This window comes from Nicotiana tabacum, chromosome 5 (assembly GCF_000715075.1).
Source record: "Nicotiana tabacum cultivar K326 chromosome 5, ASM71507v2, whole genome shotgun sequence".
NCBI lineage: Eukaryota > Viridiplantae > Streptophyta > Magnoliopsida > Solanales > Solanaceae > Nicotiana > Nicotiana tabacum.
In genome coordinates this window covers 21,995,053-22,011,128 of record NC_134084.1, presented here as the reverse complement: position 1 = coordinate 22,011,128, position 16,076 = coordinate 21,995,053, and the positions used below count along the sequence as shown (strand labels likewise).

Sequence of the window (16,076 nt, the reverse complement as noted above, 5' to 3'; positions counted from 1 at the left end):
GCCGAGGGCCTAGTTGTGAGGATTATATATCTATGGATCGGGCTGCACGCCGCAGCGATACTTATATGGATCGGGCTGCGTGCCGCAACAATATAGCGCTTGGGCTGTAGGAGCCCCTCCGGAGTCTTCACACCCCCAGTGAGTGCAGTCGACTATTTATATGGATCGGGCTGTGCGCCACAGCGATGCATGGATCGGGCTGCACGCCGCAGCGGTTACTTTGATTTTAGTTATTGTGAGAGATATACGGATCAGGCTGCATGCTGCAGCGGTTACTATATGGTACCAATTGAGCGTGAATGCTGAGTGCGAGTACTGATTGGTAAGAGTTGAATCACGAGTGACAGAGAGGCTAGCCCGAGGGGCGATAAATATATACATGCATATGAGTGAGGTTTTTGCCTGAGAGGCCTGTTTATGGACTTATTGATTTCACTCCTCTTTAAAGTGAATTTCTATTGAATATGTTGATTTATCGACTGTTTTCACTCATCTTTATATTGAGCCTCTGTCGTAAAGTTGAACAAATGTTTTAAAACAACTTTTATTTAAACTGGGGTTTATGAGATGTTCAGAAATTAATCACTGATTTGGCATTGGTTATTTCCACTAAGATTTTTAAGTTATAAAGTGTTTATGATTACTGTTTTGCCCGAAGGGCTGTTTTACAAACTATGTTTTGCCCGAGGGGCCGATTATGGCTTTAATCTCTATTATTATCTTAAATGGTATTGAACCCCTACCGAAACTGCTGGAAAGTATTTCAAAATGATTTTTTACTAAAAGCTGGATTTTAAAAGGGAAGATTGACTTGTATTATGATTTGAAAGCCTATTGTGTTTATTGAGCCTAACGTGAATGTGGATTCATTGTTTTCTACTGCTCAGCCTTTATTTACTCTTATTACTTACTGGGTTGGAGTACTCACATTACTCTCTGCACCTCGTGTGCAGATTCAGGTATATCGGAACCCGGTAGCGGGTGTTGATAGCTTAGCCGCGGAGTCATCGGAGTTAGCAAGGTGGCTGCATGACGTTCACAGCACTGCTTCCTTCCCCTCATTGTTGTTACTGTATTTAGTACATTTTTAGACTTTTGTTGTATTCAGACCTTGATAGTTGTTCATGACTAGTGACACTCCGATGTCAGGCTGGTATTTTATTTCGCATTGTTATTCCAGGATTTTATTATGAAACATTGTTTAATTTAAAGACTTAAAAATGACTCTTAATGCTTAAAGGGTTAAGGTGAGTGTTCTGTCGACTGGCCTTGTCTTCACGAGAGGCACCATCACGACCGGGCTGGTTTGGGGTCATGACAGGAGATAAGTATTGATGTAAATTTTATAGAATTTCGAGATGTGGGCCCGGGGGTCGGGTTTGGCCAATTTTGGGATTTGTGTTGCAATTTGATTTCTTTCGAGTGGGCTTTGTTTTCTTAGCATATTTTGATGGTTTTGCACTGATTTTGGTTAGATTTGGAGCATTTGAAGGCCAATTCGAGAGGCAAAGGCATCGAGGGCTAGAGATTGGACCAGATAGAGGTGAGTAATGATCGTAAATGTTGTCCTGAGGGTATGAAACCCCGGATTGCACATCGTTGTGCTATATTGAAGTGACGCACATGCTAGATGGCGAGCGTGGGGTCATGAACCGTTGGGGATTGTAACTTAGTCCATCCCGAATGATTATTTTACCGCGTATTTGATTGAAAACTATTTGCTATCATCATGTTTTGGGGCTGAATATCATAGGGCCTCGTGCCAACTATTTGAACCCTTAGAGGATTTTACTGATATACCTCACTGTTTTAACTTTATACTTGTACTCAGTCATGCTATATTCTACTGTTTTCATAACTCAACCATGTTTATTCTATTTTAACACTTAAAATGATATTTTGGGCTGAGCATCATGTTTTATTATGCCCGAGTGGCTTATCAGATTCTGACTGAGTAAGGACGAGGGCCTGTGTTGTGAGATTATTGAGCTGATTCATGATTATAAGGCCGAGAGCCTGAGACTGTACGTCACGAGGTGGCTTATTGATATGAGGCCGAGAGCCTACTGATTATGCCACGAGATGGCTTGATATTGCCCTTGGGTCGTAAGGGGACCCTCCCGGAGTCTGTACACCCCCAGTGAGCACGGGTACCCATTGTGACGTAAGATATAGCCCGAGGGGCTGGTGTTGTTCCATGATATTGCCCGAGGTGCGTATTTTCATGTGTTTATCTGTTCTAGCTGCTTTTTCAATTAACTGTTTAACTGTAAACAAAGGTGTTTTAAAGAAGATTCTTCTGAACCAAGTGTTTTTTTTACATGTTTTCACTGTTTCATTGCTTTTACTAGTCTTATACTGCTTCTTTATAGCATGTTGATGTGCCTTTACGTGATTTCTTATCGCTCAGTTTTTATTTATTATTACTACTCACTGAGTTGGAGTACTCACTTTACTCCCTGCACCCCGTGTGCAGATTCAGGCACTTCAAGTCCTGCTTGCGAGGGTTGAGAGCTTCTAACAGACTTCAGAGATTCACTAGGTAGATGTTTGGCGTTCGCAGCCCAGTGCCTCTCCCTCTATCTTAATTTCTCCTATTTTAGTTATGTAATAGTTGTGTAGACTCTTTCAAACTTGTAGTTTTTATGATAGATGCTCATGAATGGTGACACTCCGATGTCGGGCTATGTCTATTCCACAAATTGTAGTATTCACCTTTATTTTGGGATTAATATTTTGTTAAAGCTTTACTTTATATTATTTAATTGCTTAAACGAATTGGGAGTGGGTTGGCTGGCCTTGTCTTCACGAGAGGTGCCATCATGACCGGGTCCGGGTTTAGGGTCATGACAATACTGAATATATGAATATTGAAATAATACAAAATGAATTTGAAGTAGACATAGCATTAGAAAAATCAAGGAGACTAGTTAAAGAAAATAAAAGTAGGACTTTCCAATGTAAAGGATGTAAACTTGGAAGATTAACCTTAAGCAAAATAGAAGAACATTTTAAGAAATGCGAATTAAGAATAGAAATTGGGGATATAGAGCAGAAAATATTTCACAAAGAAAATTAGACAAATTTGATCGAATTTTTAAAGAAATGCAAGACAGTTAAGAAGAAACAGAAACAGAATCTCTAATAAGTCTAAAAGAATTAATGTAATCGACTAGTTCTAGCCCCAATCCATTTTAGAGAACAATTCATCAAAATATAGTAGATACTAGCACGGAAAATGTACCTAGAAGAAGGGTATATAGACTAGGCCAAGAAATAGAAACAAAAAATGTAAAACCATCAGGAAAAATGATGCTTATAGAGGAATCTATAAGGATACAAGAAGGAGGAAGTAAAAGTAAAATACTAAATATAGCAGCCCATGATCCACAAATGTGGAACTCGATAATAGGCCTCTGGAAAGGAATAGTAGTGGCAGACTATATATAAACCTATCATGAAACAGACGCAGAAACAATGTATAAATATATGGAGACTTTCTTAGGAGAATCAACAAAAGTATTATGGGAAGCCTATAAGTCAGAATTTCCACAAGACTTTCAAACCCTAATAGCAATGGGACCAAATCCTTATGATTTTACAAGTAAAGTACATAATTTAATTACAAGCGAAGATCCAAATAGTGGATTAGTAGTATTACAAAAGAACGCTTTAATAAAATTAGAACAATTAAGTATAAGCAGTTGGTTTCATATAAAAAAATTTAAATGATTATTTTTATTATTGTACTATTAGTGGAAATGCTTTTGATCAAGATTTAGGTAAAAAATTATTTAATAAACTCCCAGGAGTTTTAGAAACAGAAATAGAAGAACGATGATATAAAAGAGATGGAGTAATACAAAATCCAAATGCAAAATGGTCTATAGGACACAAAATACAACATATAATGGAAATACTGCAAGAAAAGTGTACCCATATACAGATATAAAAATAACTAAAACAGAATAATATGAGTTTCTGCAGATCAACTGTTTATACAACACAAAGTTATGACAAGAATGAATATAAAAAGAAATAAATATATAAAATATAAACCTCAATATAATAGGGTGTCATGACCCCGATTCGCCCTCCGTGAACCATCGTGACGGCACCTAGTCTCTACTAGGTAATCCTAAAACGCGGAAGATAAACCAATTTGCGGAAGAATACAATTTAAAACATAAATAGTATAATAAAACAGCGTTTAAAAGTGTCGCTCGGCATATAAAATATAACTCTCAAATCTAATGTATGTCTCTCTCAAAACCCGAAAACCCATGAATCACAAGCTAAGAGATAAATAAGAAGCTCTAACTCTAGAAATGTCTAGCAAAAGGGAAGTACTGAAGGGCTATACTGTTACAGAAAGATAGAAAGGGACTCCTCGGTTTGCGGACGCGACAGATATACCTCGAAGTCTCTACAGAAGCGTCTCGCCTCAAGGATGATAAGACTGAGTGAAAGTACCTGGATCTGCACATGAAAAACATGCACAGAAGGGGCATGAGTACACCATATCGTTACTCAGTAAGTGCCAAGCCTAACCTTGGTTGGGTAGTGACGAGGAAGGTTAGGGCCTACTGAGGTTAAATAAAATATAAAGATCAACAGTATAGAACAGAACAGTATAAATAAGTACAACAATAAAATAATACATGATGTACAAGACAGTAACAACTATACAAAAACAAGGTAAACACGGAAAGGAAATATAGCTCAGCACCAATAATAACAATCGGAGATCTCTTAGGATACTATCCTGTAGTCCCATATATATATCCAATGGATCTCCCGGGATCCCGTCCCATAGTCCAACTCATAGTGCGAGGGGATCTACTGAAATTCCGTTCCGTAGTCCCAAATGTAAATACCCAGTACTGGGGGAATCTACCGGGTGCATTCCCGTAGTTCCATATAACTGTGAAGGGGGATCTACCGGAATCCCACATCCGTAGTCCCAAAATAAACATGCAAGGGGGAGCTACCAGAATCCCACATCCGTAGTCCCAAAATAAATACACAACACCAATAGGAAAATATACAGAAATGGCAAAACTACATATTAAGGAAACAAGTGATTCTTGCCTAGTATACTGCACAGAATTCAGGTAAGGCAGGTTGAGCAATTAAAGCAAGTAAGTCACTTAGACATGCTTTCCTAAGCTAACAACGAGCTTAATAGTACAAGTAATAGAAGCAGGAAAGGAAACATACTAGTAATTACTTAACAAAATCGGATTTTTAACAATTAGCACAAGTACGCACTTGTCACCTCATGTACAAGGCATTTCAATTACCAAATATACCAATCCTAAGGGGAAGGTCCCCCACACAAGGTTAGACAAGCCACTTACCTCGAACCGACTCAAAATCAATCTGGAACCACGCTCTTACCACGAGTACTCGACTCAAAATGGCCCGAATCTATTCAATTCAATTTCATAATGTAATAACACTTCAAGTAACTGATTCTACAATTAAATTCTAAGTTAATACGCAAAATTAGGTAAAATGACCAAAATGCCCCTCGGCCCACATCTCGGAATCGGGTAAAATTTATATTTCCAGAAACCTCACACTCTCACGAGTTCAATCATATCAAAAGTACCAAAATCGGACCTCAATTTGTCCCTTAAATCATCAGTCAAAGGTCTCCAATTAGACAAGCACAAACCCCCCAATTACCACTGATTTTCCTTAATTTTTCATGCTTAAATTGATAAAAATCACTCCAATAACGAGTTTAGGGACCAAAGACCTTACCCTAATGAAGTCCTCTGAAAATCCCTCTTGAAAGGTGCTCCCCAAGCTTCTTCCTGTTTTGAAAAAATAAAAAATGGCTAAATTTTGCGAAGGCAAGAATTTATATGTTCTGCCTAGCGATTTCCGCATTTGCGGCCTTGGGACCGCATCTGCAGTCCCGCTTCTGCAGAGCCAAGGTCGCATCTGCGACTTTTCATTAAAGGCCAAGTTTCGCATCTGCGGTCTCCAACTCGCAGATGCGGTACCGCTTCTGCGGAAATTCTCCCGCATCTGTGGAAACTGCTGACCTCCCTCAATCTCGCTTCTGCAGCCTCTAAGCCGCATCTGTAGAACCACACCTGCGAAACCCAAACCGCAGGTGCGATTATGACAGAACCAGCAGGTAAAGCTACAACTCTAACCCCAAAATCTTTCCGTCAACCATCCGAATTCATCCCGAGGCCTCTAGGACCTCAACCAAACATGCCAACCAATCCTAAAACATCATTCAAACTTGTTCCAACCTTCGGAATGCTCAAAACAACATCAAAACACCTATTTTTCATCAGATTCAAGCCTAAGAATTCCAAAAACTCTAAAAATACGCTTTTGATCAAAAAGTCTACCAAACCTCGTCCGAATGACCTGAAATTTTGCACACACGTCACATTCAACACTATAGAGCTACTCCAACTTCCGAAACCATTCCGACCTTCGGATCAAAATCTTACTATCGGATCGGAAACTTCAAAAATCCAACTTTCGGCATTTCAAGCCTAAATTAGCTACGGACCTCCAAAACACAATTTGAACACGCCCCTAAGCCCAAAATCATCTAACGGAGATAACAGATCCATCAGATTTCCATTCTGAGGCCGTCTTCATACTATTCTGACTACGGTCAACTTTCCAACACTTAAGCTCTCATTTAGGGACTAAGTATCCCAAAACTCCTCGAAACTCAAAACCGAACGTCCCGGCAAATCAAAATAGCAGAAATAAACTGGGGGAAAGCAGTTAATAGGGGATCGGGACGTTAATTCTTAAGATGACCGACCGGGTCATCACATCCCCATACACTTAAACATTTGTTCATCCTCGAACGATCATAAAGACATACCTGGAGTAGTCAAAAGATGAGGGTAACAACTGCGCATATCCTGCTCGGTCTCCCAGGTCACCTCCTCGACCGGCTGGCCCCGCCACTGAACCTTTACTGATGCAATGTTCTTTGACCTCAGCTTTCTAACCTACCTATCCAATATTGCCACTGGCTCCTCAATATAAGATAGATCCTTGTCCAACTGGACTGAACTAAAATCCAACACGTGTGACGGATCACCGTGATACCTTCGAAGCATCGAAACATGGAATACTGAATGAACTCCGGTCAAGCTGGGAGGTAAGGCAAGCTCATAAGCAACCTCCCCAACATGCCTCAATATCTCAAAAGGGACAATAAACCTCGGACTCAAGTTCCCTTTCTTCCCAAATCTCATGTCTTTCATAGGCGATACCCAAAGCAGAACCCTCTCTCCAACCATATAGGAAACATCACGAACCTTCTGCTCCGAGTAACTCTTCTGTCTGGACTGGGATGTACGGAGTCTATCCTAAATCACCTTAACCTTCTCCAAAGCATCCTGAACCAGGTTTGTGCCCAACAATATAGCCTCATCTGGCTCAAACCAACCCACCGGGGATCTAAACCGTCTTCCATATAAAGCCTCATACGGTGCCATCTGAATGCTGGACTGATAGCTGTTGTTATAAGCAAACTCCGCCAATGGAAAGAATTGATCCCAAGAGCCTCCAAACTCAACCACACACGCACAGAGTATATCCTCAAGAATCTGAATAGTGCGCTCAGACTGTCCGTCCGTCTAAGGGTGAAATGATGTACTCAACTCCACCCGAGTACCCAACTCATGCTGAACGGCCCTCCAGAACCGTGATGTGAATTGAGTACCTCTATCTGAAATGATGGAAACCGGAATACCATGCAGACGAATAATCTCCCGGATATAAATCTCCGCCAACCGCTTCGAAGAATAACTAGTACACATAGGAATGAAATGAGCGGACTTGGTCAGCCGATCCACAATCACCCAAATAGCATCAAACTTTCTCAAAGTCCGTGGGAGCCCAACTACAAAGTCCATGGTGATCCGCTCCCACTTCCACTCCGGAATCTCTATCTGCTGAAGCAACCCACCCGGTCTCTGGTGCTCATACTTCACCTGCTGACAATTGAGGCACTACACTACAAATCCAACTATATCCTTCTTCATCCACCTCCACCAGTGGTACTGCCTCAAATCCTGATACATCTTCACGGCACCCGGATAAATGGAATACCATGAGCTATGGGCCTCCTCCAGAATCAACTCTCGAAGCCCATCAACATTGGGTACACAAATCTGACCCTGCATCCTCAATACCCCATCATCACCAATAGTCACATATATGGCATCATCGTGCTGAACCTTGTCCTTGAGGACAAGCAAATGAGGGTCATCATACTGTCGCTCCCTGATACGATCAAATAAATGAGACCAAGAAATTACGCAAGCTAGAACCCAACTGGGCTCTAAAAGATCCAATCTCACAAACTAGCTAGCTAAGGCCTGAACATCCATCGCCATAGGCCTCTCTGATGTTGGTAAATAAGCCAAACTCCCCAAACTCTCTGCCAGGCGACTCAAAGCATCGGCCACCACATTAGCCTTGCTCGGGCGATACAAAATAGTAATATCATAGTCCTTTATCAACTCTAATCACCTCATCTGGCGAAAATTTTGATCCTTTTGCTTGAATACGTGTTGTAAGCTCTGATGGTTAGTATAAATATCACAAGGCACACCGTATAAGTAATGGAGCCAAATCTTCAGGGCGTGAACAATGGTAGCTAACTCAAGGTCATGAATAGGGTAGTTCTTCTCATGTATCTTCAACTATTTGGACACATAGGCAATCACCTACCGTCCTGCATCAACACTGCTCTGAGGCCAACCCTCGAGGCATCACAATAGACCGTATAAGACCTCGAACCTGTAGGTAGTATCAAAATTGGGGTTGTAGTCAAAGTTGTCTTGAGCTTTTAAAAGCTCACCTCACACTCATTCGTCCACTGAAACGGAGCACCCTTCTGGGTCAACCTGATCATATGGGCTGCAATCGATGAAAACCCCTCCTTAAAATGACGGTAGTAGCCCGCCAAGCCAAGGAAACTGCGGATCTCTATAGCTGAGGATGGTCTGGGCCAACTCTACACGGACTCTATCTTCTTCGGATCCACCTGAATACCCTCACTGGATACCACGTGGCTTAAGAATGCCACTGAATCTAACCAAAAATCACATTTAGAGAACTTAGCATATAACTTCTTCTCTCTCAAAGTCTGAAGTACAATCCTCAGGTGTTGCTCATGATCTTCCTGACTTCGAGAATATACCAGAATATCATCAATAAAGACAATGATGAACAAGTCAAGATACGGCCGGAACACACTGTGCATCAAATGCATAAAGGCTGCTGGGGCATTGGTCAGCCCAAATGACATGACAAGGAACTCGTAATGACCATACCGAGTCCTAAAAGTAGTCTTCAGGATATCTGGCTCCCGAATCTTCAACTGATGGTAACCAGAGCACAAATTAATCTTAGAAAACACTCGTGCACCTTGAAGCTGGTCAAACAGATCATCAATACGAGGCAAAGGATAATGGTTCTTCACTGTAACCTTGTTCAACTGGCAATAATCAATACACATACGGATAGAACCATCCTTTTTTCTCCACAAAACAAGATAGGAGCACCCGAAGATGATACACTAGGCTAAACAAAACCCTTATCAAGCAATTTCTATTACTGATTTTTCAATTCCTTCAACTAAGGAGGAGCCATACAATACGGAGGAACAGAAATGGGCTGAGTGCCCGGCAACAGATCAATGCCAAAATCAATATCTCTATTAGGCGACATGCCTGGAAGATCAGCTGGAAACACATCGGAAAATCCCGTACTACTGGACTGAATCAACTGAAGGGGTATCAATATTGACTTCTCTCATATAAGTTAAATATGTGTCACACCTCTTCTCAACCATACACTAAGCTCTAAGAAAAGAAATACTCTACTAGGAGTATGATCTAAAGTACCCCTCCACTCAATACGCGGTACACCTGGCATAGCCACCATCACGGTCTTACCATGACAATCAAGAATAGCATAATGGGGCGACAACTAGTCCATGCCCAAGATAGTGTCGAAATCTACCATGTTGAGCAACAATAAATTGACTCTGGTCTCAAAATCACTAAGAGCAACCAAACACTGATAAACGCAGTCCACAACAAGAGAATCTCCCACAAGAGTAGAAACATAAATAAGGAAACTCAAAGAATCCTGAGACACCCAAATGTGGAGTAAAATAACAAGACACAAAAGAATAAGTGGAGCCTGATCGAATAGAACCAATGCATCTCTATGACAAACTAGTATAATACATGTGATGACAGAATCAGAGGCAACAACCTCAGTACGGGCAGAAAGGGCATAGTATCAAGCCTGGCCTCCCCCTCTAGGGCGACCTCTACCTCCCCGACCTCCACCTCTAGCTAGCTGAGCAGGTGAGGTAGCAACTGGAGCTGTAACCATAGCCTGAGAACTCTACGGGGCACGCTAGAGCTGAGAAGTCTGTGGAGGTGCACCCCTTCCAAGTCTGGGGCAATCCCTCACCATAAGGAATGTGTCACCACACTCAAAACAAGCTCCAGAAGGACGTGGTGTCTATGACTAGCTCGGGCTGGGTCTGCTGGACTGACCTCTAAAAGCACCCTGCATAGGAAGCGCGCTAGATACTGGTGGTGCATAATAAGGCTCCTGAGGTCTAGGAGGAGATGGAATACCACTGGCTGCCGAAAGAGCTGAATGAACAGGGTGACTCATAGAACCCCTACCATGACAACATGATGCTAGGGCACGGGCACCAGAGAAATGGACCGACTCTCGAGACCTCTTGGCCTCCCTCTCCTCTCTCTCCCTAGCATGCATACCCTCAATCCTCCTAGCAATGCTCACCACCTGCTGATAATAAATATACATCTCCAACTCACGAGCCATGCTAGACATGATGCTAGGAATAAGGCCCTCAATAAATCGGTGAACCCGCTCGCAAATAGTAGAAACCAAGGCTAGTGCATGCCTAGACAAACTGGTGTAACGGACAGCATACTCTGAGACAGTCATAGTACCCTGGCACAAATGCTCAAACTCTGCATGCCATGCGTCCTTGAGGCACTGAGGAATATACTCTCTCAGGAACAGATCTGAGAACTGAGTCCAAGTCAGTGAAGCAGCCTCATCCGGACTATCTAACTCATAGGTGCGCCACCACTCATAGGCGGCTCCTCGAAGCTGGAAAGTAGTGAAGAAAACCCCGCTCGATCCTGATAAACCCATGGTACGGAGAATGCGATAACTCTCATCTAGAAATCCCAGGGCATCCTCCGATGCTAGACCGCTGAATACAGGAGGCTTGTACTTCTTGAACCTCTGAAGCCTCAGTTGCTCCTCCTCGGAAACCGCTGCCTTGTCCTCGGGTTGAACTGGCACTACAGGCGGTACAGGAATAATCTCAGGGACCTGCTCAACATGAACTCGCTACTCAGGAGTGCGGGAGGTGGGAGTATGTGCTCCTCCCCCAGCCTGAGATGTAGCTGTAGCAAGGGGAAGCAACCTTGCCTGAGCTAGAGTTGTGTACATACTCATGACCTATGCCAGAGTCTCCTAAAGAGTTGGAGTAGTAGTAGCAGTAGGTGTGTCAGGTCCCTGGACTCCGGCTGGAACTGCTGGTGGTACCTCGGCGATAGCTCGCGCATGTGCTCTGGCTGCACCATGTGCGCGTCCTCGGCCTCTACCCTAGCCCCAGCATTTGACGGCTGCAGTAGGGGGAGCGGGTGCCTGATCATCTCGGGTAGCACACGTCCTTACCATCTGTGATAAAATAGAAGACAGAAGTTAAGAATTGTGATGTCAAAATATCGCACGACAAGGAAGTCAAATGAAGTGGAATTTTCATAATAGTTATATAGCCTCTCATAGATAAGTACAGACGTCTCCGTACCGATTAGCGAGACTCTAATAAATCGGCTTGTGATCCATGACTCCTCTGAATCTAGAGCTCTGATACCAACTTGTCACGACCCCGATTCGCCCTTTGTGAACCATCATGACGGCACCTAGTCTCTACGACTAGGTAAGCCTAAAATGCGGAAGATAAACCAATTTACGGAAGAATACAATTTATAACAGAAATAGTATAACAAAATAGCATTTAAAAGTGCCGCTCAGCATACAAAATATAACTCTCAAATCTAATGTATGTCTCTCCCAAAACTCAAAAACCCATGAATCACAAGCTAAGAGATACATAAAAAGCTCTAACTCCAAAAATGTCTAACAAAAGGGAAGTACTGAAGGGCTATACTATTACAGAAAGATAGAAAGGGACTCCTCGATCTACATACGCGGAAGATATACCTCGAAGTCTCTACAGAAGCGACTCGCCTCAAGGATGATAAGACTGAGTGAAAGTACATGGGTCTGCACATGAAAAACATGCACAAAAGGGGCATGAGTACACCACAACGGTACTCAGTAAGTGCCAAGTCTAACCTCGGTTGGGTAGTGTCACACCCCTTGCCTTCACTAACCCTCTTAAAATAATAAAAGGATTTTGTAAAGCTCAAAAGGGTTTCCAATTAGAAAGTGACAAAAATTTGTGTTCAAAAGGATTAACTAAGAGTCGCCACCTAACATTGATTTTCGTGTGCCAGGTCACCGTTATTTAAAAAATGTTTTTCCTTTTAAAACACTTTGGACTCCAAACTAAGTCTGCTTCAGAGATTCAGGTAAGGAGGTTCATTTGACTCGGGGAGAAGGTGTTAGGCACTTCCCAAGTCCCGTGAAGGTCACGGTTGCATACTCAATCTAGTTGGCTTTTAAAATATTCGAATTGAGGTAATAACACACAAAAAGAAAATAAACAATCAAAAGAGGCTCGAGGTCGTCCCCACCTAAATGACAAAAAATTAAAAGAAGAAATATTGAAGTTCTAAATTATCCTACGATACGTCTTCTACGATGTTCGCCACGGCCTCCAATTACATTCACTTCGGGGCAGACCCCTGAAATAAAATATATACAAATCCTTCGGGGTATTCCTCGGATAAATTTAACTAAGGGAACAACCTCTCGCCTCGAAACTAACAAAATCCTAAGGCTTGCCTACCCGAGTATGGTCAACCTAAACATGATGCTAGCAATCCAGATTAAATAAATAAATAAAAAGAAAATAAACTATCCCATGGACATTTATTATTAAATCCAACTTTCTTTAATCTGAGCCTAGCTCCCATGGCATAATACTTGTTTCACAATCTGAGCCACCAACCAATCATTAACTAGTTAATTTAACTTTCCGTCACAAAAATATTAATCTTGAAGCCTTACAGTATCTCTTAATAAAGAATTACAACAGTAATTATAAATTCATCTTAGTCATTACACATTCAAACACATATTAAACTTAAACAACAAGAACAAACGAGATCAAACCAATACCAAGACGTCATTAAAACAGAGCAATAAGCAATATATCAAATACTAAGCATGATATTAAGCAAAATCACACAATAAACATTCAGGAAGTAGAGTAAGAATCGTACCTTTAGTCAAGCTTTTCGATTAAAAATTTCCTCCGAGCAGTACACACAAGGGAAGCCAACAGCAAAACAGAACTACACCTACTGAAATCGGATCTAATAAATCGCAACAGAAACTCAAACAAGACCCATCGGAACCTCGAACAACTTCGAATCTCGACAGCGAAGAAGCCCGAACTGTTGTTCGTACTTGAAAGGTTTTAAAGCTGTTTCTGAGGTGTTGTTTCACTGCGTTTTTAGAGTATTTCGGGGTAGTTTGCGGCTGTTAGCTCCATGTCCTCTCTACAGTTCGTGCGTGTGTGTGTGTGTCACGCCGCTTCCGGCGAGTTCGCCTGGTTCGATGAGAGGAGGAGTCGAAGGGTGGTTTGATGGCTGAAATTCAAGTCATGAAGGGAAGGGAGTGAGGCTCGCTGGTTTTGGAATGGGCTGGTCAGTGTTTGGCTGCTGATGGTTGTGTCTTTTAAGTTAAGAATCAGCCATGAAAATGGCTTCTTGAAGAAGAAGGAGAGCGGGGGAGGGTCGGGTCTGTGTTTGGTTGTCAAACAGCGCTGGGTGTCAAGATGAAGAAGAAGGCAACCATGGGTGTCCTTGGTTTGTTTTTTTGTGAATTGTTTTCCTCAAAGTTTTTTAGGGTTCCTAAGGTTGAAGATGAAGAAGCCTCTACTCTTGTCCAAACGTCTGAACCCTTCCCTCTTGCTCTAGGTTTTTATTATTATTTTTTTTTGTATATTATGCTAAATGGGTATTGACTAACAAGATTTGGGCTTCAAAATTGGGCTCTAGTTTCCTACAAAAATTGGGCTAAGAAAGCTAAAAATTCAATTTGTTTTTAAGAATAATATGAATACTTATAAAAGATATAAAATTATTCTTACTAATTGATTTTAATAAACTATTAACATTCGAATAAAATTAAAATTAAAGTTGAAACTATTTTTGGTATTTTCAAGAATTATATTAGAATAAAAAATAGGTTCAAAGTAACATATCCTTCTAAAAATATCTAATACGTGAATTAAGTAGAGAAATATGGAACTATTTTTGTAATTTTCAATTTTTGTACTTAAAATAAAGTAAAATAGTTAAAACTAGGTAAAATGGCAATATTAGGCCTAAACTAAATATCTAGCAGCTAAAAAGAGTAAAATCTTGGAGAGGTTAAAAAATTACATGTCTACAGGTAGTGACGACGAAGGTCAGGGCCCTACTGAGGTTAAATAAAATATAAAGATCAACAGTATAGAACAAAACAATATAAGTAAGTACTGCAGTAAAAAAACACAGGATGTACAGGACAGTAACAACTATACAGAAACAAGGTAAACACAGAAAGGAAATACAGCTCAGCACCAATAATAACAATCGAGGATCTCCCAAGATACCATCCTGTAGTCCCATATGTACATGTCCAATGGATCTCCCGAGATCCCGTCCCGTAATCCAACTCATAGTGCGAGGGGATCTACCGGAATCTCGTTCCATAGTCCCAAATGTAAATACCCAGTACTGGGGGAATCTACCGGGTGCATTCCCGTAATTCTATATAACTGTGCAGGAGGATCTACCGGAATCCCACATCCGTAATCCCAAAATAAACAGGCAAGGGGGAGCTACCAGAATCACACATTTATAGTCCCAAAATAAATACACATCAGCAACAGGAAAATATATATAAATGGCAAAACTACATATTAAGGCAACAAGTGATTCTAGCCTAGTATACTGCACAGAATTCAGGTAAGGCAGGTTGAGCAATTAAAGCAAGTAAGTCACTTAGACATACTTTCCTAAGCTAACAACAAGCTTAATAGTGCAAGTAATAGAAGCACAAAAGGAAACATACTAGTAATTACTTAAGAAAATCGGATTTCCAACAATTAGCACAAGTACGCACTCGTCACCTCACGTATAAGGCATTTGAATTACCAAATATACAAATCCTAAGGAGAAGGTCCCCCACACAAGGTTAGACAAGCCACTTACCTCGAATCGGCTCAAAATCAATCTGAAACCACGCTCTTGCCACGAGTACTCGACTCCAAATAGACCAAATTTATTAAATACAATTTTATAATGTAAATAACACTTCAAGTAACTGATTCGACAATTAAATTCTAAGCTAATACGCGAAATTAGGTAAAATGACCAAAATGCCCCTCGGGCCCACGTCTCGGAATCGGGTAAAATTTATATTTCCAAAAAAATCACACTATCACGAGTTCAGTCATATCAAAAGTACCAAAATCGAACCTCAATTTGTCCCTCAAATCATCACTCAAAAGTCTCCAATTAGACAAGCCCTAACCCCCCAATTACCGCTGATTTTCCTTAATTTTTCATGCTTAAATTGATAAAATCACTCCAATAATGAGTTTAGGAACCAAAGACCTTACCCCAATGAACTACTCTGAAAATCCTTCTTGAAAAATGCTCCCCAAGCTTCTTCCCGTTTTGAAAAGATAAAAAATGGCAAAATTTCGCTAAGGCAAGAATTTATATGTTCTACCCAGCGATTTCTGCATTTGCGCCCTGGGACTGCATCTGCGGTCCCGCTTCTGCGGATCCAAGGTTGTATCTGTGACTTTTCATTAAAGGCTAATT

General features: G+C 41.2%; 1 long non-coding RNA gene across 1 annotated transcript; it reads right to left on the bottom strand.

Moving 5' to 3' along the window:
- Positions 1-9,658: 9,658 nt before the first annotated feature.
- On the bottom strand, positions 9,659-14,155 carry LOC142181113 (uncharacterized). The gene is made up of 3 exons (XR_012709434.1): positions 13,479-14,155; positions 11,876-12,013; positions 9,659-11,745 (listed from the first exon to the last, which is right to left on the bottom strand). It is a non-coding gene; the product is annotated as an uncharacterized LOC142181113 (long non-coding RNA).
- Between the last annotated feature and the right edge of the window lie 1,921 nt (positions 14,156-16,076).